This window comes from Anthonomus grandis, chromosome 5, assembly GCF_022605725.1.
Source record: "Anthonomus grandis grandis chromosome 5, icAntGran1.3, whole genome shotgun sequence".
NCBI classification, from domain to species: domain Eukaryota; kingdom Metazoa; phylum Arthropoda; class Insecta; order Coleoptera; family Curculionidae; genus Anthonomus; species Anthonomus grandis.
Genome location: NC_065550.1, coordinates 10,594,512 through 10,618,300, shown reverse-complemented (window position 1 = coordinate 10,618,300; position 23,789 = coordinate 10,594,512). Strand labels below are relative to the sequence as shown.

Here is a 23,789-nt window from a genome sequence, read left to right as displayed (position 1 = left end):
AACAAAGGCCATTCATATAGAATTGGTTACGAGTTTAGCGACAGAGGACTTCATTCTTGCATTAAAAAGATTTGTGGCTCGTCGTGGGAATCCTATTTCAATCAGTAGTGACAATGCTACTAATTTCAAGGGAGCAAACAATTCTTTAAACGAAGTGTATACATTTTTCAAAGAGCACGTTTGTGAAATTCAAGACTTTTTATCTACTAGGGTGATTGAATGGAAGTTCATCCCTCCTAACAGTCCACACTGGGGTGGTCTGTGGGAGGCTGGAATTAAAAGCACCCAGTACCACTTAAAAAGGGTAATTGGGAAATCGATCTTATCATATGAATGTTTATATACTGCATTGACTCAAATTGAGGCAATTCTCAATTCGAGACCGTTACAGCCAATGTCGGACTCAATTTCCGATTTAACATGTTTGACACCAGGACATTTTTTGATAGGGCAACAGTTAACTTCATTTCCAGAAAAAGATATGTCTAAATTATCAGTTAATCGTTTGAATATTTGGCAATACTGTTCTAAATTGCGACAAGATTTTTGGAAACTATGGTCGACAGACTACTTAAACTTACTTCAACATCGTCCGAAATGGAAGGTTTCAGAATCCAATTTGCAGATTGGTGATTTAGTAATTGTAAGAGAGGATAACGTGCCTCCTCTAGAGTGGTGTCTCACAAGAATTTTGGATGTAATGCCTGGTCGTGACAATAGGGTTCGTGTGGTCAAGATTAAGACGAGTAATGGAATATTCACGAGACCTCTAACAAAATTAAGTCCATTGCCTCTACAGTTGGGTGGTTCTGTTGTTGAGGAGTCCTCAAAGAGGGGAGAATGTTAGAGTTGCGAAACATATTTGTTTAACGCCGGTCCTGATGGATTACGCCGAATACATCGCGCCGTCTACGTGACTTCCCCACCAACTTAATACCGAGAAATTACACAAGACCGCCACACTACCCATTTGTTTTATTGACTGCGCGCGTCTTCCTTTTTTAGTCGACAATAAGCATTAGGGAGAGCATTTATCGCTCTAAATATAATACAGTCCACTTTATTTTACGTAGTTAGTAGTAATATTATTTGGTTAATAGCTTTAATAAAGCTACACAATTATGAAAAACTACACCAATCTTTTATTTCGGCTTATTGGACTCAAACAGATAGTATGTTGGAAGTATGTCGTCATGAAATTCAAGAACAAATTAGCAAAGCAGATTTTCTTGCAGTACAGTGTGACGAAACTAGGGATATCTCTACTCATTGTCAAATGGTACTGGTATTTAGATATTTGCATGAGGGCACAGGTGATGAGTGGCAAAACTGGAGAGGTTCAGTCTAAAATTAAAGAGACTTATAAAAATGCTCATTTTGTTCACTGTTATACCCACCAACTTAATTTAATTATGCGAAAGGCTACCAGTCAAAATACAAAGGTTAACATTTTTTTGCAACTCTTTCTGGAATTCCAAGTTTTTTTTCTAGTTCAACCCATAGATGCGATGTTTTAGAAGAAGTAGTAAAAATAAAAATGCCAAGAGTTGCACCAACCCGTTGGAACTATAATATACGAACTGTAAATGCGGTTTTTGAGAACCGTGAAAAACTGATCGAGTGTTTTAGTGAATTAGAAGATAAGTGTGACAAAACTATTACTTGCAAAAAAGCTGGCGGCCTAAAAAGATCTTTGGAAGATCTTGACTTTGTATTTTGGTTAACGTTATTTCATAAGATTCTTCCACACGTAGATACTTTGTTCAATTAGTTTCAAAGCAGAAATAAGGATAGCGTTCAACTTTTAAAGGACATAGACATTTTTAAAAAAGCAATTTCATTAATTAGAGAATCTACGGATCAAATACAAAAAAATGTTGAAGACGAACATGGAAAAATTGACAATAGACGAAAAAAGATTAATCCGGAATGTAGAAATTCTGTAATTGCAAAAGAGGTTTGTGACATTATAATTTTTCAGTCAGAAGAAGATTTTCTTACAGAGGTTACCTAGAAGCGGCATCCTTATTAAGTCCCGAAAATTTTGTTACATACTCCAAAAATTTTTCAAATCTTTTATTAAATTCAGTTGTTAATTTTTATTCAATGTTATCCAAAGAAAAATTAAGAACTGAACTAGAAGTAATATACATGAGAGAGGATTTTAAAAACATCATGGGGGCCTTAAATTTACCTTCATTTATGACAAATAACAATTTGGATGAAACTTACAGCGAAGTTATTAAAGTATTAAAAATAATCATAACTACACCGCTGAACCGCTGAACACGAACGTTGTTTTTCGACTCTCAAGAGAATCAAGACATTTTTGAGAAATACCATGAATGAGGAACGACTGAACGCACTGGCGATGATGTCAATTAACCGAAATTTTGTACATAACATCCAAAACTTTGACGAAAAAGTACTAGAACACTTTGTGACAGTCAAAAACAGAAGAATAGATTTCACCTACAAAAAATAATACTTTTATTTGTAACTTGTACAAATATGTATATAACAAAATAGTGTATATAGTGTGTATTATAGTGCATATAGACAAATAACTATTAGTATGTAAATAGGATAAAATAACTCATAAATATTATTAAATTAGTAATAACTGACAATTAATAAGAAATTAATAATATTAAGTTCGGTTTGGCCTGAGATTAAACTACAAAAAGGATCGGATTAACCTTGCGGTAAGTTTTTATAATTTTTTTTTATGTTTTTTTTTTTTTTAAAGAAACCCAGCTGGTAGCCTGGGTCACGAGCCAGAGGCCCAGGCGCAGTGTGTAGTCGCGTCGATTTTTATTTGGCGGCAAACGCAAACTTTTCTTTTTGATAAATTTTACAATAAAAAATTTTTGAAAATGAGAAAATATAATTTCTCCCAGACATACAAACAATTTGGTAAGTTTCGTAAGGTTTCTGAGATAAAAATATACCTATCTATATCTCCCTTCAATAAAAATATTTTAATCATTTAAGGAATTACTTTAATGATTTTATTAAAATTTATTTTAATGACTTTTGGGGGAAAAATGGCCGTCACTCAAAAATTTTTCTGCCTCCTGCGGAGAAAGCCTCCGGCGAGCGTCTAACATAACTTCATTTTTTACTTCTTTTTTTAAGTAAGCTCTTAGCTGTTCAGCTGAAACCAAAATTGTTTTATTTCATTATTTTTTCTTATTAATTAATTTATCACTAGTCGATTCAGAGTCAAATTTATGGCTAAAGATTTATTTTCGAAATTTTATTTCATTTTTTAAGCCTAAAATTAAAAAAAAAGTTTTTAAATTCACCTTTTTAGTACCCCTAACTCCCTTAATATGCATTTTCTGCTCTATACATATAGAACCTTTTTTTAGTATTTTTAGGAGTGATAGTCCCTCCGATTTTGTTTACATCTAAATGACAATTCAATTCAACTTAACAATAATAATGCCACTAGATACTTTTAAATATAAATAAAATATAATTCCGAAAGATAGACCAAATAATGACAAACTTTGTGTGAAGTTGATGCTTTCGTAACAGCAAACTTTGGTTCCTATGATCATTATTAGTATGTACTAACAAAAAGTTGAAAAAGTTCTTCTAAAAATCTTATAATTAGTTTTGGATTCGAAATATAAAAACTTTATATGAACTGTGATACCTTATAGAAAACCGGGAAATAAAGCAAACATATCACACTCTTCACGTAAAAAGTGTTCAACTAGAGATATACTACTGTTTTTTTTACTTTAACATTTTTTTTTAAACTAATATACGTTTTGGAAATTTTTGATTTTTCTGCACTTTTAAACTGAGGGTAATATAAAAATTATTGATATTTATTTTCTAAAAAACAAAATAGTTGTGAAGTGATGAAGTAAGTTCCATACCATCAGTATCTTCAATACTTGTTCCTTTATCAGATACAGTTCTACTTGTATTATGACGAGGTTGAAGTTGATTTTCATTTACCTCTAAAAAATACATTAAAATCAAAAATAAAGTTTGTCTACCGCTTGTGTGTATTATACATTAAGCTAGTTAAATTTTAATAGAATGTATTTCTTCAGTTTAAAATTAATCAAATTAAATATGTAATATTAAAATATTAAAAAAAAAATTGCAATAAAAAATTTTTTGTTTTATTCTCAATTAGTAATTTCGTTTGACAAAATATCATGTCATTGTGTTGTGTCGGTTGAGAAAAAATAGGCAGTTGTGTCATTATAAAGGCTATTGAATAGATCAAAGCCGTCTATGCTATTTTTGTTAACTTTTATTTATAAATTAAATGGATTTATATGTATGTCTTAAGTTTCTTTTTCTTCTTATGGGATTATATATCAATCGATTTAAAAGTTAACCATAAAAAATTATACGGAAAAAAACCTGCATTTTAAAAGTGTTTTTTTTTTAAAGTAGCAAATGGGGTATCATTTTTGAGAATATGATTTTTTATTGAAATACGTAGTACCATACCAAGTGTCCCATTTAAAATAAGAAAATTAGTGTCACAGAAAACAACTGAATGTCAAAATACGTGGTTGGTTTTGTAAGTGTGAAGGATGAGGTTTTTTAGTAAAAGACAATTAACTAGAGCTTAATTACAAACTTATATTGGGAACTAATAACCCCAGTCTCTAATAATTAATGTTTTTTAAAAATTGGGCATAACAGCCGCGGCGCGGCGGGTACACAGCCCGATTGCCAATCAACCTATCGGCGTCGCGTCGGCACAGTATCGATCTATTTTCGTACGGGTGGCAACCAATAAAGGGCCAGAGTTATCAATATAATAAAAAACCTAATCTGAATACAAGTGAATCAGAGACTGGGTAGGAACAATACAAAGAAAACTTACACTAACATGCACTTAATTAACTCATGAAATTAGAACTAAACATCTAAATTAACATTATGAAAGGCATAAGCTCTACGAAAACAAAGAAATTATTGTTAAGAATATAGCCAGTAGATGCGCGAATTGGCAAAGAGAACATAAAATAATTTTTCACGAAAGAAAAATCAAAAATATTAGTTGGATAAAAGTGGATATGGAAAAGTGGAAAGTTGATACCCCAAATAAGTTGTTCATACAGTATGAATAATTTATTTGCGGTAGGAACACATTTACAGTTTTTAAGGAGAATACATACTTTTTTGCATGTAGATACTACTGAGTAACATACAATATATCTTAAAAGCTAATACTGATTAAAAGCAACAGTTATTTACTGTCATTTAAGTCAACGTAGTGTGCAACAGCATTTTCCTGCCCAGAAATACCCTCGATGGGTAACGGACACACCTTTGTAATCGCACGTTTCACAACACCATTGTTTGTTCGCACACTAACCACGCGCACAATACCATCGCGTTCAGGGTGCAACTCCACGATACGCCCTCTTTTCCATTGTAAGGCGGACAGGTTGTCCTCCTCCAACAGAACTAGAACGCCAAGCAGATTGGAATTTTTGACGTCAGCCCTCCACTTATACCTTTGGTTTAAGGCATGGAGAAACTCTGAGGACCATCTGGACCAAAAATGATGAACCATTTTTTGGACGTGCTGGTAGCTGGTAGTTAGGGTGCATGTTCAGCGGACGGCCAATCAAGAAATGGCCAGGAGTTAGGACGTCCAAGTCATTGGGATCGTCACTAAGCGGTGTCAGCGGCCGAGAATTCAAAATATCTTCAATTTGAACGAGGAGGGTGTAGAATTCCTCGTAGTGTAACGGAATATTATTAAGAATTCGATTTAATTGTTGCTTGGTAGATTTTACGGAGTCCTCCCACATTCCTCCAAAATGAGGGGAACGCGAGGGAATAAATTTCCATGAAATACGACCCTCGCTTAGGAAATTTTGCAGTCCTTTGTCCTGTAAGACATCATAAGTAGCTTGAAATTCATTTCTTGCCCCCGATAAAATTGGGGTAAAATCTGTTATGGGAATATAAATTTTTGCACAAGCCTAGTCTGGCGGTAAAGGCTGCACTGCCTTGGTGGCTTAACACACGAATAGGCAAATATAACATTTCAAAAATTTGCGATTTTTGAACTTTGAATCCTTAAGCAAAAAAGGACCGGCATAATCGACGCCTCTTCAATCAGCGATTCAATCGACCACCTACCCTTAAAAGGTTGTCTTGATCGAGGAAAGTGTGCCTTGACAGATCTATTATGCTTTAGCTCAAAAATGTCTCCAGAAAACATTTCAGCTTGGACACAGCTAATAAGACAATTGGTCCTCTTCGTGAGTTCAGGTTGGGTTAAAGGGCCAGTGAGACCTCGCATTTTATGCTAGAGACTATAAATATATCTTAAGAAATATGCAACGACATTTATTAATTTAACATAGGACGAGAATTTGGAGTAAATGCTTAGGATAAATTCAGACTTTGCTTCAGTAAAAAAGACAAATGATTTTGGATTAATCTCAGGTATAGAGGATTTTTCTGAATTTTGTCGTACAAAATTAGAAACATGTTTACCTGTAGGCCAATATTCTTGAAGTTTTGTCAATTATGGAGGCCCATGCCACCAGAGGGTGTTTGTGTTCCAGGTCCATGGTTGTGGGATGACACAACATGATACCAATTATTTACATCTGAGATCTGTTGGATTTCCGAGATCCTATTGCACACAAAAGTTTTTAAACTACGTGGCTTAAAACTTAGCCAACACAAAACAATGGATGAATCAATCCAGGAAAATACTTCCTTTATGGGATAATTCAGACTTTCTAGAATTTTCTTAGCAAGTTTGGCCAGTAACAAAGCTCCGCACAGCTCAAGCCTGGGTAGAGAGACAGCCTTGAGTGTAGCAATCCGAGATTTTGCACACTATATATAATAAGGGATAATAAATGTGTTTGATCTGACAAGCTGGTTAGGAAAATTGGTCTAAATATTTTAAAAATCACCAGGAACAGGTTCATCTCAGGGAATTTTTAATAACAATAGCTTTTGAATTAACATTTTGCCTTGGATGATTATAGGACCCAGGAGGCCTAAAGGGTCAAATATCTGCGATATTGCAGAAAGTATGTAGCGCTTTGTTACCAAATTTTCAGGTTTGGTTAGGGTTGATGAATAAACAAATTGGTCCTTTAAAGAGTTTCATGAGATTCCTAACGTTTTCGAGCTTTCTCCCTCATTGATTATATAGGGTGTGGAATTATTGACATGTAATCAAAAAGCACTTCTGGATGATTTGAGGCAAACTTTCTTAACTCGAATCCATACTCATGGAAAATGGATGTTAGATTGGACCTTATTTTTACAAGGTCGTTTAGATCATTGTTTCCTGTTATTATTTCATCCGCGTTAATTCATGCGCAATAATGCTACTTTCTCGAGGAAATGAGGTTTTTTTGTCTAATAAAATTTGTTTGAGGCATCTTGTGGCTAAAAATGACGCACTTGCAGTGCCATATTGTGCCATCATTGTGTTTAGCTCCAACTCATCATCAGGGGAGTCTCGCCACACTATTCTTTGGAGGCCCCTTTGGCAGTGGCGAAGCGTGAACTTTTTTTTCGGGTAGACAAACAATAAAAATCGTTAATTAGAAAAAAATGTGTATTCAATATTATTCACTTTATTGAAATAGAGAATGAAAGCGCATGAAATATTAACTCAACGAGAAAAATTATGTAGTGATATAAAAAATAAATAAATAATTACCACTAGCATAAAAAGATAGATAGATAAAAATAAGTACTACTTACAAAAAAACACAACTAAAAAACAATTGCCAATTTCGAACAGTCGTTCATAAATAACCACTAAAAAAACCTTTTCTATACACCCAAAAATAAAAATACTAATTTTTAAATTACTAAAGCACGCGCCCCCACCAAATGCCGATTCATCAAAACAAAACAAAACTGAAGATGTATTGCGGCCGACCAGGTCAAGCGTGTCCATAAACAATAACCCTCAACACATAATAAAATAGCTGGTCGACTTCGATAGACAAAAGCTCGAATGTCTTCCCCGCGAGTAAATTTTGCATACGTAATAGGCTGAATGCTGATGCGGCCGGACCTCTGTAGCCTGGTTGATGCGTATTTGGTTCGATTAGATGCTCCAAATTTCGGAAGACCAATATCAATGTGTCTTCCTGGGGCTCGTATACATTAATTGGGTGTCAGCCCTGTATTTTTATCTTAATCGATGCGGCAGGCAGGGCGCGCCTTCGGATTAATCATGTTTAGATACTATATAATAATAGTAAGGATAGCGACTACGTTCTGTGTTATTTTTTTAAAATTTTAATTCAACAATTACATGAAATAATTACGTGATAAATTAATTACAAATAACTGGATAATTTTGGGTAGACAGTGTCTACCTTGTCTACTCGTATGCTTCGCCACTGCCCTTTGGAAGGGTTTTATCTAGGCAGGTAAAACCCTAGATGTATAGGCACATCTTGGCCAGATCTCCAGTTAGGACATAATTATGCTCGCAAAATCTCACAATTGGATTGTAGGACCGACTATAAGAGTGTCATTTAATGAAATGCCTGTTGAGGATTTGACAGACGCATCGAATACGATCCTTAGCTTAGTAGTGGTACTCTTTTGCTTTTCTACTGCATGATGGGGTAGATAGTAGATAGTAAATTGGCAACGAAGAGGAACAAATAGGAATATGAGTTTTTGGCACCTTTGACATGTGACCAAGAGAACAAGTCCATTTGGATTGTAGGACCGACCATAAGAGTGTCATTTAATGAAATACCTGTTGAGGATTTGACAGACGCATCGAATACGACCCTTAGCTTAGTAGTGGTACTCTTTTGCTTTTATACTGCATGATGGGGTAGATAGTAGATAGTAAATTGGCAACGAAGAGGAACAAATAGGAATATGAGTTTTTGGCACCTTTGACATGTGACCAAGAGCTTTATACTCATAAATAAATTGGGAATAAGTCAAATGAAAATTTTTGTTTTAAAAATTTTGTTTCAATAGTAAGAAATTTTTTCTCAGTCTTTTCTAGAGTAGATCCCATCTTCACTAACTTCAAATCGGTCTGAGGGTGTACGAGTGTGATTTTTGAGAAAGTGGCCCTCAGCATCAAGTTCCTCTTGAGTCAGGTTACTTGACTGGGAAAATGGCTCTTCAATTTGCCAGAATTTTTCCAGGCTATTTTTTAAGTCAAGATGGGGTCAAGGGAAAACATGATATATATTCTTGGCAACTTTATGCTCGTGGCTCGGTATGGGCTTAGCAACAACCCAGCCAAGTTTCGCCTCTTGAAGGATTGGGCTATTTTTGTTAGACTTGATTTGGCCTGAGGAAATAAGGTCATAAAATATACTTACACCTAGAAGTATATCAATTTCAGATTACTCATAATAAGTTGGATCTGCTAAGTCAGTGCCGGAGGGAATTGACAACTTAGAGATATTGATAAGCTGTTGATAACACTTTTCGGTTATTTTGTCTATAACTAGAGCTGAAATTTAAAAATTGTGGTTCTGAGTTATGTTTTGTATAGACAAAAATGTTCTTTGGGTTACATAGGTTATACCACATAATTATACCACACATTGGTATATTGATCTTTTCTCAATTGAGATTTTTTAAATAATAATAATAATTTGAAGTTTATTAAATAGGGTTTTCGAAATAAAGTTTGATTGAGATCCACTGTCTAGCAGTGCTTTACATGGAATGGGGTTCCAGTGGCTATTAAGGACATAAATTATTGCTGTAAAGAGCAATACAAAATTATTTGTGCTCGAGTTGGCACAAGCCAGGCTATAGTAAGGTCTTAAGTTCTCTCGGCACATCTTTTCAGGAGCAGAATTTGTGATACCAACTGGGTTGAAGGATAATAGTTGGCGTAATATCAAAGGTTTGGCTTGAATCACATCTTGTTTAAAAATTGTAGGGCTTGGATGACAGACACTCGGGTGAATACTGTGAGGGTGAGTCTAGGGATGAGTCATTGGGGTTCAAAATAGGTTCCACCTATGCATGTGAATACAAAGCAGCCTAAGGAGGTTGACTACCACTGGCTGACCTAAATAGAAGTTTGGGTACAAAAGAGTTTTCATTGGAACCAGAGGTTCCTGGTTGGGGTAGCAAAGTGGTGGTTACGTTTACAAGACCTACAAAGATGCTTTGACTTGCAATTGGAATTAAAACGACCAGGTCGAAGGCAGGTCATGCACAATTTAAGGCGTCTGGACTCATTGATGGATGGACAAATCCATAAACTTTTGATATTAATACACAAAATGACTTTGACATAGACTTTTACATAGAGGACAAGTGGGTTCGAAAACTGCATGAGTAAAGGTTTTATGGACGGGTAAATGCCTTGATGGTTGTGCCTCATGCTTGTTATACATTTTGTAGTCAATTGATTCTAGCAAATGGCAACGTTCGGTAAGGAAATTAGTAAAATCCAAGATAGAGGGTGTTTCCATTTTTTTAGAATTAACTTCTCACTCTCTTCGAATGCCTTGGGTCATTTTGGATGATACATCATAAATTAAGATAGTGTCCCAGTGGTTAACTTTTTCACCATGGTTTTGAAGGCATCTAAAATGCTTTTGAAAATTGTCTAGAAATTTTCTTAAGGTTAAATGTGTTTCGTTTAATTAGACGTGGTAGTGTATTATGGCATTTTTATTTTCGTACCCTTGCTTAAGTAGGTCCTAAGTAATAATATAATATATCATCTGAGGCAGTGAGAGAGCTTATTACTTGCGTCGCATCGCGTCTGAGGGAAGTCTGCAAATAATAAAACTTTTGTACATTTGGAAGGGCAGGATTCTTGTCTATTAGGGACTGGAATGCCTCAGAAACTTGAGTCCAGGACTGATATGATCCTGAAAATTCAGGAATGGATAGAGGAGGAAGCCTGATCGTGAGGTTACTAGGCACTTGACTATTTGGCATATGCATATTATTTTATGAATACACAGATTCTCGAGGGGAGTAGCTTTCAGAATTGGAAAAGTTTAGAGCTGATAGGGTCTGTAACAAAAATGTGGCTGCTGAAATTATGGAAAAAAAAAATCCTTAAAATTGGCTCAAATCTCATCCTGATCATCAGCATCAGAGAGGTTGTGCATAATGCAAAGATCCTCAATGCCAGCCTGAATTCTTTTAAATTCAATGAGGGATTTTTTTGCTGTATTCAATCAGGTTTCAATTTGTACCTTAACATGTTTGAAGTCAAGTTACAGAGGCTTTAAGATGGCCTCGTTTTGAGATGATGAATTTTATCTCAGCTTTCGCCTTAGATAAAAGCTCTTTGTTAGTGAATTCTTGGTTCATTTTTTAACACAGGCAAATAACTATCCCTACAAAGAAAAACAAATCTAAAATTTCAAAAATGCTGTACTCGTGTGGGTATTAAATAGGCTATAAATCAATAGATAGGTACAAATATTTAGAGTTATATGCAAATAAAGATAGTGCACCTAGGTTTAATGCACTAAAACTACAAAACGAAACCTGTAAATTAACTACAAGATATCATAAATGAGGGCTAAAAACAACACAACAGGATAAAAGGCTGCAAAAAAAATACATGAACGAGTGTAAATCCCGTGAGTTTTTACTTAAATTGAGAATATTTAATTTCTAAGGTTTAAATAGGTTAAAAACAAAACCAAGTAGGTATTGGTTTGGCTAGGTTAAATTCAAAACCAAGTAGGTATTGGTTTAGCTATATTAGATTCAAAACCAAGTAGATATTGGTTTAGCTAGATTAAATCGTTAAATCTACAAAGCAACAGGTTTTAAAGATTAAAATAAATACTTTAAGGTAACGCAATTCAGATTTTAGCTATAGAAATCTCAAACTTTTCGGATTGGCGGACAATTTGGATTAATCTTAGGGCTTTGGTTTTCTGCTGCTTTCCGGCTGCACAGGTTTTTTTCACTAAAGCTTTCCATAACATTACAGTTCAGGTTTATTCTGACTGGCACATCCAATTTAGACGTATTTTACGTTATATTTGCTGTCGAAGGATCATTAATTTATGGTTGGTTTTGTGGGAAGGGTGAGGTTTTTTAGTGAAAGATAAACTAGAGCTTGATTGCAAACTTATATTGGGAACTAATAACCCAGGTCTCTAATAATTAATGTTTTTTAAAAATTGAACATAACAGCCGCGGCGGGTAGACAGCCCGATTACCGGTCAACAGCAGAACGTCTTGTTATGAGGTATTTTTGTAACTGTCTCAATCTGTCGGCGTCGGCACAATATCGATCTATTTTCGTACGGGTGGCAACCAATAAAGGGCCAGAGTTATCGGTCGTTCGCGTCGCGGCAAAACAGAAATAAGTCAGGGTTAACGAGCCACTAGCTACCGGGTGTGATTTAACGCGAATTAGTATAATATGGGAGCGCATTTCAAAGTGCCCTAACAATATGCTCTTATAACAATTTTAGCGGTAAACGAAATTTCATTTGTTTATCTCGAAGAGTAAAAAATTTAACAAGTGTTTCCTCTTTCCTGTGTCACTCGATATACCTCTTAAGAAAAGCACTTACACATACTAAAGATTACTTACCTCTCCAAAATTTGGGAACAGCCGTCTTATGCAGCATCGTTCGTCTGCCACTTATATAAATGTAGTCTTTATTAAAATGTTTTTCACAAATAAGTCTATTTTTGATTAAAACCTCATCCATAACATATATTTCTTGGTTTCCACAATGATTTATCCACAGAGCGAGTATTTCTGACTTTTTTAGAGGGAACTTAAAAAATCTTATAATATTGTTTGTCATTTTCTTCACGTTATTGCATCCACGATCAGCGCAAATATTCATTTTTAATGACGACATATTAAATAAGCTATATTTACAAACAAGCAAAATAAATCTGCCCAGTTAAAAGTTTTAAAAAATAATAAAGAAAATCCAAATTTAATACTTTAGGTCTGTGAGAAAACTCCTAAACCTATTCGTCCGCTCTCCAGAAGACGATGAAATGATACACGAGATTTTTAAACGAGACTGGGGCGCGCCTTTTGTAGCGCCCTCTATCCGCTGGCCGCTTTAAGTGGCACGATTTTGCACGTAAATTTGCGTATCTTCCCATATTCTCAATCAACGATACTAGCTAATAATACTATTAATACTAATAATAAAGAAACATATATCTTATTATGAATTTATTCTTTACTAGTTTTACACTTACTGATAGTACACTACACTTACTTTGACTAGGTATACATAAGTATTTTGCTACAACTCTGGTAATTATAAAAATCATCAAGTCTGTCAACGCATAAATAGAAAATTGAAAAGGTTGTGGACTGTATTTGAAAATTGCAAGTAATTGCTAACGCAAGTAAGAAAATTGTAAAAACGAATGTACTTAAAGGGGCACTTATCGAATAAGCCAGTTATGGTTTTCTTAACGGGGATCCCCTTAGTTGCAGTCCAGGCTCACCACCATCACACAATGGTTTTTAAGCTAAAAAAAAAATTTAATTGATTGTAAAAAATTATTTAGTACCGACACCAAAAATGTTACTTCTTTTCACCCTCGTTGCTCTCGTACCAGTGCTTCGACCTTGCACATCGTGCCCAGATAATGGGAGAAAAATGTGGTACATATTTCGCGCGAAATGGAGTAAATTTTGGAGACATGAATGATTCATTAACAAAGCCAAAAACATATTTAGAAACGCACACTTCCAATAAGATTTAAAGTAAATGTTGCTGCATCACTTGTTGCTCTGTTTACATTTGTGGTAACAATACTCTCCGAGACTAACTTTTAACTATAATCTGAACTGGCTGAGTCAAAATTTTCCTTGATTTGGCATGCTGAAGTCACTCTCAATAACATCATTAAAGTTCTTCTTGTTTATTTTTCTGCTATTAATTCAGATACTTCCATGGTGGCACCCTTTTTTCCTAAATAACAAATATTAATAACAAAAAACAAATTTGATAAATAAACAAGTTTTAATCTATATTTTCCATAAAAATTCACAATTTAGGAACTGCAAAATAGATTGGATAAGCTCCAACGTAAACAAAACAAAGCATGTGTGGCGCCATCCTTCAAAAACTGCTTGAACATATCGAATACAATTTTATTCGAAAAAATCGATAAGAGCAAGAGAAGCGTAAAAAAGTACAAGATTAAAAAACCTTACATCAGATTTGTCCCGAAATTTGGCACACAGATTCTCGTATATATTTCGCTCACACCGCCTATTTTGTTTTTCGATATTCGATCTGGTTATCATTAAATTTAATAAACTGTAAATAATTACCATCCTGAAGACAGCCTGAACAGCTGACAAAGGAAGCCAATAATAACAAATTGCAAAATGTAAATTATAACGGATCGCCAAACAAAATAGGTGATCGAATGAGCAGAATCGATTAAGAAACACTTTGACTAATTTATAACTCAGTGAGGTTTTTTTGTACTTTTTTTAAGATGCGAAAGGTAACCAATCAGCGGTTTAGACGTCGGAAAACCGGCAACTAGCCGGAAAACGCCACCTCAAGCAACCAAGATATTGGTTGATTGGTTGAAATTCAAAAACTTAAAATGGCCATATATTAGGAATGAAAAACTGAATAAAAAAACGCTGAAAACAGTTTGTATAAAACGAAGGGGGAACGAAAAGCATAATATCTCACCCTTATCTGCAATCCCTTAGACGGGGTGAGATAAACCCCTAAAATCTTAAATAGAAAGAGAGGTCGAGTGATACATCATCTTAAAGCTCTTGAAAAATAATAAAATCCACTTTCAAATGCTTCACGCACATGGATATAGCACGGCATTCCTGAACTATTCTATGCTCGAATTGCTTTAGTGACTCAGGTTGTGTTTTAAAAACCACAGACTTTAGCTCATCCTACAAAAAGAAGTCAAGGTGTTAGGTCCAGGGATCCGGTGGCCATTCAGTAGGACCTCTTCTTCCAATCCACTGGTTAGGAGGATAATGATCCAACCATTGTCTAACGGGAACTACATAATATACGTGGTGCTCCATCCTGTTGGAATTGTAGTAAGCGTTCTTCTAAAGCTCCATTTCCGTGTACGTGCCTCTGATTTTCTAATTCCCACCTAATTAGTGGTTCGATAGACATCTGTAGCATTTCCGCATGGATATCACTATTTAAATTTCCTGATATAAATATTGGGCCGATAATACCATCTCCCACTATACCAGGCCAGTATTCCGGTCTTTAATATGTTACTAATATTAATGTCTCGCCTATCTGTTAGTATAGTATATCTAGTTAAGAAGTCTGCTTCCTGCGGATAGTCATGCTAGTTGGTTATGTTTAAGTAAGACAGCCTGCAGTTGTTAACCTGTTGTTCTTCTATAATTATTTGGCTTAATAAAGATGTTAGTTAAAGCCCATGAACTTTCATTGTGAGTACACAATAATACACTGGGTATGCCCTTCTCTAAATACGTGTAGGTTCTCGTCATTCCAGTAACGATAGTTTTGCTTATTAACATGCCCATTTAAATGAAAGATACACTGATCACTGAAGCAAATATTTTTAACTAGTCGAGGTTCTGCCGTAACGCTATCTGTCATTATTTCACAAAACTGGATTCTTCTATCCGGGTCGTCGTCACCAGTTCATGCAGTATTTGCAGTTTATAGGGATAAAACCTAGGAAATTTAAGTACCTTTCTTATTGATTTACGAGATAATCCAGTTGCCATAGCTGCTTGATGAGTTGATTAAATTTGAATTCATTGCAAACTCACTCAGAATTTTAATTTGCACTGTTTCGTCAATCAGTTCAATCTCAGTTGATTTCTCTTTTTATTCTTGACAGAAGCGGTTTCTTCAAATTTGGCTACTAGTTGGCGAACATACTCCGGACTTACATTTTGACCTGGATGTCTTTCGTTAAAACGTTGAGCTGTCCTTAAGAAACCACTAAAGAAAATAAATGAAAATAATGTCTACACGCTCAGCTATGCTGTACACCATTGTAAAAGATAAGAAGTGCTACTCTTCGTTTAAACTGAACTGAAAGTCACTTGTTCTTAAGATAGTAATAATAGTAAAAGTTACTATTTTTAAAATAAATTCTGCTATAATAAAATGCGAATTTTTATAAAAAAACCTTTTTTTGGCAAAAAAAACATAGCAAACAAACCAATACAAAATACCTACGTGCTTGAGTTGTTTAGAATTCTACCAGACAGGCCAGTATATCATTTTCAATATTTAATTAAATAATAATAAACATTTTCAAAAATGGGTTTTTATTTATTGTTTTCCTTGATAAACAGAGAAGAATTTTCTGAAATTTGGCTTTCTATCGTATCATTGGAAAGCATTTTTCCAGAGTTTCAAGATGTATCACTTCCCTCCTTTTCTATTTAAGATTTTAGGGTGCATCTCACCCTGTCCAAAGGATTGCAGATAGGGGTGAGATAATATGCTTGTACATAAAAAAAAATTACCTGCATTTTTTTCCATAAGTGTATAAAACATTATAAGAAATATCTAATCAAATATCTATCATAAAATCCTATAAAGACAGAAACTGAACCTATCTCTTGAAATAAATCTGGCTTCTCATTGTAAATAAGTTAATTAATAATGACTAGATACAACACAAGTACATATGTACAAGTTAATATGCATGTTTTTCCCTTTTATTTTTTTAGTATAAGCAAATAAAAACAAAATATGACTTTTGATTTGTCACAATCAGGTAAAGATGTCACAAGTCAGTGGGGTTGTCTCCAGTAAGTATGGAACATGAAACATAAGAAAACAGATTAAGACAGTGTATTGTGTATACAATATTCTTCTAAAATAAAATACATAAGTTTTTATTATTAGTAACTATTGATTATCACATTTAGTTATGATTACAATTAAGGTTCTAAATAATACTTTAAAGAATTTTATATTAGTCTATAAGTTTACTTTAAGCAAATAACATGATTTAAATTATGGGTCAGTAAATAAAATAGGACTGTAAAAAGCATAGCATTTACTATCAAAATGTCTCAGGTAATTTAGGTATTTTAAAAAATAAGATATTACATACTTAAATCATTAGCTAAAAAGTTAAAAAACAAAATTATTCTGATTGTGTATCATGACTATTAAATGAGGATATTCAAGATTTTTGTTTTTTTTGAAAACATTTTAGATTGTCGAAACTTTTTCTGTTTTCTAGAATGACCAACACTTAAGGATTGTTGTTGTAGTTTTGCAGTTCACTTTCGATTTCGTCCTTTAAATATTTATAAACCAACCAAAACTCTTTCTCTAAATTGACCACATGACCATGGTTATCCATAAATGTATATAACTTAAGGTGGATTAAGTCGATTAGAGAAATCAGTTTTTTAGAAGGATAAGTCAATCTGGATGTGTCATCATTTTCACTCCATGTGAATATCATTTCTACTCAAGAACCAGAAAAGTGTTTGGAGCAAACTCAATAATTGGTGAAATTTTTAGTCGGACTTACATGACAGACAAGATTTTTGTAAGGATGGATTCAATGGAAATTAAAAAAATCTATGTTTTCTGTGACTGTCTGGGCAATTCCTAATATACAAACTAGTGAATAAACAATATTTGCATGAATATCTTAATCTAGATGAAGACAAGGAAAAGGAAATACTTGATATTTTCCCTCGAAGTTTCAAGAATTAAAACGGAATTGTAAAAAAAAGTTAAATTGAGAAAAGTGAGAACATAGATATGTCCAAAATCGAATTAAATCTATAATTATATCCTTGAAATTAATAATACAATATACACCTAAACATTATTAGAAAACACTTAAGTATGTCATAATTGAAATTTACCTGTCTCCTGCTCTATGTAGTTGCACGATGATTCGATCTTGGCACGTTTGTAAAATAATTTTATCAACCCAGAACTCAAAAAAACTACAAAAAGCTATAAATTTACTTAAAAACTTTAAATTGGGAGATAATCATGAGGCTTGGCTTGTTTTCCATCCAAAGAAAAGTTAAAAAAGACAATCGTCAAATAGGACAGTTAACATGTTATTAACATCACTATTGTCATATTTGATGTACGTCAAAAATTAGACGATCAATCAATCGGCCATCTTGGGTGGCACTGTGGACTATTCCGCCCCGCCACATTAAACCTTCATACCGGTGGGCGTAGGTGTTTTACGTCATTGTCAGATTTTTTAGGAGGCGGTCCTTTACGGCAAATAGAGGTGTAGGCATATTTATTATTTGTTTTGTGCTACACGTTTTTATGAGACTTTATGAAATTTAAGTTATTTAAATTTTCTGAATTTAAAAAATAGTACGCCAGTGGAGCGGCCATATTTACCTCCCGTCCCACCTATATCTCTAAGCTTCAGATAACTCTGTCGACCTATAGGTAAAGGATTTTACTTCAGCGGTTCTTAAACTATTAACGATTTTAACGTTTAATACAGTTTTTTGAAAAACCTGTATTAAATGTTGGGTTTTTGGAAAACCTTTATTAAATCCCAATTTTTTGTCAAACTATTAATTTATAATAATCGTACATAAACACTAATCCAACAAATGCTGAAAATGGCCACCGTTAACCTCCAATGCAATAATACTAAAGTTTTATCTGTCACCAACGGAGCCTTGTCAGCTGAGACTCAATTTATTTTATTACCCATAGCAAGTTTTGGTTCAGGACAAACATGGTAATCATCACATGTGCCGTGCTTTACTTGACAGTGGTTCCCAGTTGAATTTTATTTCAAAATCCCTATTTAAACAACTTGGATTTTCTTCTTTGAACATAAAACATTCAGTTGAAGGTTTTGGTAATAGTGTGACTAACATTCATAAAAGCACCAAGATCAACATCAAATCCAACATAAATGCATTTTCAATGCAATTTGCAAGAAAACAATGATTGTCTAATCATAGACAGAATTACAAAAAATCTGCCAGATCTCTCCTTCAACGTATCAAATTTACAAATACCCAAGAATATTAACTTACAGATGAGCATTTTAATCTAGTTGAAATGGTTTCATTGATCTTCTAATAGAAGCGTCAATTTTTTGGAATTTGTTAACTGTGGGACAAATAAAAATATAAGGTAACACTGCTGTTCTCCAAAAAAGCAAATTAGGTTGGATAATATCAGGTTCATTGTTAATCAATTCTTCTTTTAATTCTTCAGTCTGCAATTTTTCTATTAATGACATAAACGCTTTACATAATCAACTCGAAGTTTTCTGGAAAATTGAGGAATACCAACCTAAACAATTTTTCACGCAGGAGGAGCAAGAATGTGAAGCTCACTTTACTGAAACCACCAGCAGAAACGAATCATATATATTTGTAGCCAGTTTACCATTGAAACTGAATATTTTTGACGAAGGTACTTCTTATTAAAATTCTGGGAAAAGATTCTATAATCCACTCCTCAAAATTGAATATGCTGACTTAACAAAGAGTATATTGACCTCAAATCATATGTCTCTCGTGCCTAATTAATCAAATCATGGCAATAACGACTTTTACCTTCCACACCATGCCGTCTTTAAGGAATCAAGTACGACAACCAAACTTCGTGTCGTGTTTGGGTCTACAAAAAGTTCCAGTGGCCTATCTCTTAATGATATCTTAAAGGTGGGTGCCAAAATTCAGGATCATTTGATCGACATTTGAATTTGTTTTCGTATATACAAATATGGCTTTACAGCGGATATTGAAAAAATGCACCGATCTGTCCTGATTTAGGAAAACGAAAGATGTTTTCAAAAAATAATCTGGCGTTTTGACCCCTCTGAACCATTAGCAGAATATCAACGCAACACTCTAACCTACGGCACAGCTAGTGCAGCATATTTAGCCATTTGTTGTTTGCAGCAGGTAGCTGTAGAAAATCAAGCTCAGTTTCCTCATGCATGTGATAAAATCATTTTACGTGGATGACTGGCTTTGTGGCTGATGTACTACAGAAGAGGCCAAAACTTATAAAGGAAGTCGATCAAATTCTCAAATCTGCAGGTTTCAACTTAGGAAAATCTTTTGACCTGAGACGGAATTTGAAATGCTCAAGGATTTGATTGTCACTGGCAAATCAAATCCTTGAGCATATTTCAAATTCCGTCTCAGGTCAAAAGATTTTCGTAGAAGAAGACACTACTATAACTGTTTTTGAAGGTGGTAGACAATGGTACAGTGAAAACATCTTGTCGGACTTGCATTGTCTTATTTATTTATTGTAACACGACGTTTCGGTTGGTAAGTATCTCCAACCGTTATCACTGGAGGACACGCCTCTTTCTAGATCCTACACTGTCCTGAGAGTAGAGGCTTCCAGATGTTGGGTATATCGACGCTTGGCTGGCTGAAGATAGTAGTTTAATAGAATAGTAGTTTGCTGTCAGTTTACACTTGATAACGGTTGGAGATACTTACCAACCGAAACGTCGTGTTACAATAAATAAATAAGACAATGCAAGTCCGACAAGATGTTTTCACTACTATAACTCTTGGAATTCTAAAGGGGATATTTTTCAATATAAAAAAAACAATCCAGTAATTAAAAGATCTATTTTAGCAATCACAGGGCAGATTTTTGTTACAATGGGTTTTGTCGGTCCAACCATTATAAAGGCTAAGATCATCTTACAAAAGTTATGGCAACTAAGTCTAGATTGGGATGAAAACATTCCAATGGATTTACATTATATTATTTCATATTTACATTACATGGACAAGCTTTTGTAAACAAATTAGCTCAATAAATGAAATGAAAATTCCCAGATTGCTTCTATGCACGAACTATGACTCAGTGGAATTTCACGGATTTAGTGACGCCTCACAAAAGGCTTATGGTGCTTGTTGTTATCTTAAGTTCTCCAATAATTTAGGTGATGTCATAGTCCGTCTCACATGCGCCAAGTCCAGAGTAGCACCTCTAAAAACCCTATCATTACCGCGTCTGGAATTATGTGGAACATTGCTTCTTTCGAGATAACCTAGTCAATAAAGCACATAAAAACATCTTGTCGAACTTGCATTGTCTTATTTATTTAATGTAACACGACGTTTCGGTTGGTAAGTATCTCCAACCGTTATCAAGTGTAAACTGACAGCAAACTACTATTCTATTAAACTACTATCTTCAGCCAGCCAACCGTCGATATACCCAACATCAGGAAGCCTCTACTCTCAGGACAGTGTAGGATCTAGAAAGAGACGTGTCCTCCCCCCAACTCTTTTCACGGATGACTTTCCTTTCCACATCGCTGCACACATCTAGTATAGAAGCCTATAGAATAGTAGTTTGCTGTCAGTTTACACTTGATAACGGTTGGAGATACTTCCCAACCGAAACGTCGTGTTACATTAAATAAATAAGACAAAGTTCGACAAGATGTTTTCACTGTACCATTGTCTACCACCTTCAAAAGCACATAAACTTTACAAATTCATATTTCTGGACAAATTCTAATATAGTTCTTTCATAGCTAGTCCTAGAAACTATTCAATTAAGCACGTTTGTCGCTAATAGAATACCAGAAATCAAACAAACAACCTCTGGCAATCAGTGGTGTCATGTACCATCTCAATATAACCCTGCTGATGTAATTTACAGAGGCATGGATCTAAAACAAACTAAAAGAATGCAAACTTTGGTGGTTTGGCCCGAATATTTAAAATGCGATAATGTGCATTTTAAATATGCTATGTCTCACAAACGATAGCCCCGTATGTGAGAAGAGGTCTGACAATAAATTAATAGATCCAGTCAAGGATCTTAGGGGACAGACTCCAGCAGATAGCAGCCCCATAGCGAACAGGTGGTCTTCTTAATTCTGCTACCTGCGTGACCGATCCAGGGGAGTTCTAATGTGATTCTCAGAAATCGAAATGTCCTGGAGTTTTACAACTGCACTCCATCCAGAGACACAGCAGGTTGTGCCAAAGTTACGCCATCTTGTAATTTGTAGGAAGCGTGAATAGTAGCAGGCTCCTCTGTTTTTTTGAGGTTAATCCTGAGACCCTCCTGAGATGAACCATTTGTCTACTAAACGTAGAGCCCTCATCATCAGGCCAGGGTATTGTGCCAGCGTCCTTCCCCGGGCAAAGGATTGCCAGTTCATCAGCGTAGGTGTTTGTGTCTGTATAGGCCGGCCCCGTTTCAATATTCGATGAAGCTGTCGACCACTAGGCACCACAAGGTTGGGAATAATACTCCTCCCTGTGGGCAGCCTCTAGCCGCCAACGTTTTACAGCCTCGCTGTTGAGCTGTACAGATACATTATGCGAAGAGAGCCTCTATCCAACTCACCAAACAGGGTTCTGAGCTCTCCATTGTCTTCAGCAGAAAAGTGGTAAGGCTGATTAATCGGTACAATTTGAGGTCTGTGTAGTCGCTTTTTTGGAACTTAATTGTCATAAGCGTTGCTAAATTTATAAAAAAAATAAGTGCCTTTAATTATAATAAATAAATTATATATTTTTTGTAGTTTCAGTAATGAAAACAGAAGTTTGTTTGACAAGGCCTGTTTTTGTAATAAAAATAAAAATGTGTATTTATTAAATTTATAAATATTGAAAAGTTACATATTAAATGTTCACATCCACTACTATAATTGTCAGACTCTATTTCAATTTCGCGGCCAGAATCATTTTTCATTAGCATCAGACGTAAATCTAACAAACATTTAACTTTTAGAAGATTTATCTGAAGAGGATGCAGATGTAGTGGCGTTAAAGCAAGTTCATTGAGAAACTTGTTTCTCATTATCGATTTAGTCTAGGCACCAGAAATTGAATCGCTTGTAAAAATGAATTTAGGACCTTCTCGCGACACCTTGAACATCCTAACGATTTTAGTTAAGGTGGTGGTTTGGGAACTTCAAGAAAATATGGTGAAATTACATTTTTTACATAATAAAAATTTGATTGATTTACATTGACAACTTTAAAAGGCGATGGATTAGAGCGATTCTTTTTAATAATATCGTCCCGATCTCCAGGAAGTTCAACTGTAGCCTTTGCTTTTATTTTGCTTAATAATGGAGAAAAGTCCTGGTCATTGGGTAAAAACGAATGACCTCTTAGGGGGAATATATGCATAACGGTTTTAAACTTTTTGTCCGTGGACAGTGAAGTATAGGAAACGTACCCGTAAACGTATTGTGTAATAAATTATTATTAATTTAATTATTGAGTTATTATTTTCTTTTCAATAATTGAGCGTATAAGATAGTATTTTTTAAATTGATATTTACTATAATCTGTGTTGAAAGTTATATTTATTGTTTCAATTTTTCATTTTTTGTTTACAATTTTTAATTAGGATGGAGTAGTTCTTTTCACTGTAATTAGGCTTAAGAGAAAAAAAATCAATTTATAACTTTGTTGTGCCTTTATATATAAACATAGTTTTTTATTCTCTCCTGAAGAAGTCACTGAAATATAGGACGAAATATTGAGAAAAAGCAATCGGGACAATTAGTCACAGACCGATAAATCACATATAACGCTTTATGTTTCTTTTGATACAAATAAATAACAACTATAATAACTATTGGTAGAATAAGGAATTATACAGAAGTACTAATTAAATGGCCCTTTGCTGAATCAAGTCTTTATATATCATGAGTTCACTTCACAAGATCTGCCTGAATTTTGTCAGGGTACTTTAAATGCTTGTAAGTTCAAGGAGAGATTTGGATTTACTACAGATTTTTAAATGTCAGTTGTTTTAATACGAAAAATATTTGAGTTTAGGGAATATTGATTAACCAATAATTGCATTGTACTGACTTTAGATGTGCAAACT

The 23,789-nt window shown here is 34.4% G+C and overlaps 1 protein-coding gene across 1 annotated transcript in view; it reads left to right on the top strand.

The window, feature by feature from the left end:
- LOC126736926 (guanine nucleotide-binding protein subunit beta-5) overlaps window positions 1-23,789 on the top strand; it is an 89,577-nt gene that overhangs the window by 54,973 nt on the left and 10,815 nt on the right. The window lies entirely within an intron of this gene.